The sequence below is a fragment of the Arvicanthis niloticus genome, chromosome 2, assembly GCF_011762505.2.
Source record: "Arvicanthis niloticus isolate mArvNil1 chromosome 2, mArvNil1.pat.X, whole genome shotgun sequence".
In the NCBI taxonomy this organism is placed as follows: domain Eukaryota; kingdom Metazoa; phylum Chordata; class Mammalia; order Rodentia; family Muridae; genus Arvicanthis; species Arvicanthis niloticus.
In genome coordinates this window covers 73128763-73131205 of record NC_047659.1, presented here as the reverse complement: position 1 = coordinate 73131205, position 2443 = coordinate 73128763, and the positions used below count along the sequence as shown (strand labels likewise).

Here is a 2443-nt window from a genome sequence, read left to right as displayed (position 1 = left end):
TGGCAACTATCCACCAAAGCTGCTTGTTTACAATAGCTGTTTCAGTGTTTTTCCACAGAGACCCAAGCCATTGTGCTAGCAGTCTGCCTTAGTCCTATGGCTGAATCCAGGCCTTCAGTGAATAAGCAGAGATGCCCCTGAGAACTAAGGAGTTCTGAAAGTGCAAGAAATAGTCTTCCCCAAGGATGAACATATCAATTGGTTATTCAATACCAAATAGTCAACTCTAAAGTCAGAGAAATGAAACTAACATTATACAGACTGAACTAGGTTTATCTATATATTTAAGAAATTATGTGTAGAGTGCTGGTCCCTCTTCAGTGTCTGCAGAACCTTTCCATTCTTTGCAGTGATCTGACAGCCAGAACTTCACCACATGTATTCCCAAAATCCATGCTTGAGAGATCTTTGACTCCCAGTGGGAATCCTACTGTTGAGGTGGATCTCTACACTGCAAAAGGTCTCTTCTAAGATGCTGTGTCCACCAGTGCATCCACTGGAATCTATGAGGCCCTAGAACTCCTTTACAATATGGCATGCTTTCTGGAGAAGGGTGCCACAAGGCTATTGAGCACATCAACAAGACCATTGGACCTGCTCTGAGTAGCAAGAAACTGAATGCTGTAGAGCAAGAGAAGACTTAAAAACTAATGATCAAGATGGACGACAATGAGAATAAATCTAAATTTGGTCCAAATGTCATCCTGGAAGTGTCTCTGGCTGTCTGAAAAGCTGATGCCATGGAAAATGGAGTGGCCCTTTACTGTCACATTGCTGACCTGGCTGGCAACCCTGCATGTCTCAGCTTTCAGTATGATCAATAGCAGTTCTCATGCTGGCAACAAACTGGCCATGCAAGAGTTCATAATCCTGCCTGTTGGGGCATCTTATTTCTGGAATGCCATGCATACATTGGAGGATTACCACAACCTGAAGTACATCATCAAGAATATATATGGGAAGGATGCCACCAATGTGAGTGATGAGGGACAATTTGGACTTAACATCCTGAAGAAGAAAGCATCACTGGAGCTGCTCAACACTGTAATTGTAAAGGCTAGCTACACTGACCAGGTTGTCATCAGCATGGGCATGGCTACCTCTGAGTTCTACAAGTCTGGTAAGTATGGCCTGGACTTCATGTCTCTGGACAATTACAGCAGGTACATCATACCTGAGCAGCTGGCTAGCCTGTACAAATCCTTCATCTAGGAGTATTCAGTGGTGTCCATTGAAGACCCCTTTGACCAGAACAACTGGGAAATTTGGCAGAAGTTCACAGTTAGTGCAGGCATCCAGGTGGTGGTGGTAGGTGATCTCACAGTAACCAACCCTAAGCAGATTGCAAAGGCTGTAGGCAAGAAGTTCTGCAACTGCCTCCCGCTCAAAGTGAATCAGATAGGCTCTGTGAACTAGTCTATGCGGGCATGCAAGTTGACCCAGTCCAGTGGGTGTAGTGGGGAGGCCGAGGATACTTTCATTGCTGACCTGGTGGTGGGGCTCTGCACTTGGCAGATCAAGACTGGTACCTCTTGAGGATCTGAGCACCTAGCCAAGTACAATTAGATCCTTAAGACTGAGAAAGAGCTGGGCAGCAAATCCAAGTTTGCTTGGAGGTCCTACAGGAAGCCCCTGGCCAAGTAAGGCTTGGACTGGAGGTCCCTGGAGCCACCAGCTGTTTAGGTTTTCCCTGTCACTGATGTCATTGATGTGGCTCAAAGCAGGCCTATTGTTTGCCCTTTCCAAGTCACTACTTTCTTAGAAGTTCAAAGACATGCCTGACCACATGGAGCCCTGCTGAAGACGCCTAGCTTTGCAATCATGTGATTGGTCTGAATCATTGGTTCTGTCACCTGACTTCCCAGGTAGTGTCTGGAGCCTTCAGAACTCTGGTATATTCTGTAGGATAGGCACAGGCAAGAAACCCTGTCCCCACAGTGGTTACATGAAAAGTAAAAGCTGCAGAAACAAAGAAGAAAGTATCTATACACATACAAATACATGTAACAGCAAGTATTGAAAAAAGAGGCCTTAAATTTGAAAAAGAAATAAAAATTATTTTTTCTTTTCTCATGTATGACTTCCTGAGGACAGTTTCCTCTCCCTCCTTTTGCTCCCAGTCCTATCCCCCAACTTTCCCTCCAGCCTTCTCCACTCCTTTGTTTTTCTTTAGAAAAGGGTAGGCCTCCCATAGATATTAACCAAATATGGAATTTCAGTTGCTATTAATTAGGTATCTCCCATGGTACTAATGCTGGGTAGGGAAACCTCTGTGAAAAAAAAAAAAGGGATGGCAAAAGAGTCAGAGACAGCTCTAAAGTAATTTATTTGTTTGTTTTCCTTCCATACAACACACTCTTACCACAGATTTTCTTTCCCCGGCTTCTGCCTGTTCCCCCAACCTCCCCTTTTCTTGATTCACTCCCTGGCCATGTCTCTCCCA

General features: G+C 44.7%; 1 pseudogene; it reads left to right on the top strand.

Annotated features, from left to right (window-relative positions):
• Positions 1–426: 426 nt before the first annotated feature.
• Positions 427–1644, top strand: LOC117703192 (alpha-enolase pseudogene; annotated as a pseudogene).
• The last annotated feature ends 799 nt before the right edge of the window (positions 1645–2443 follow it).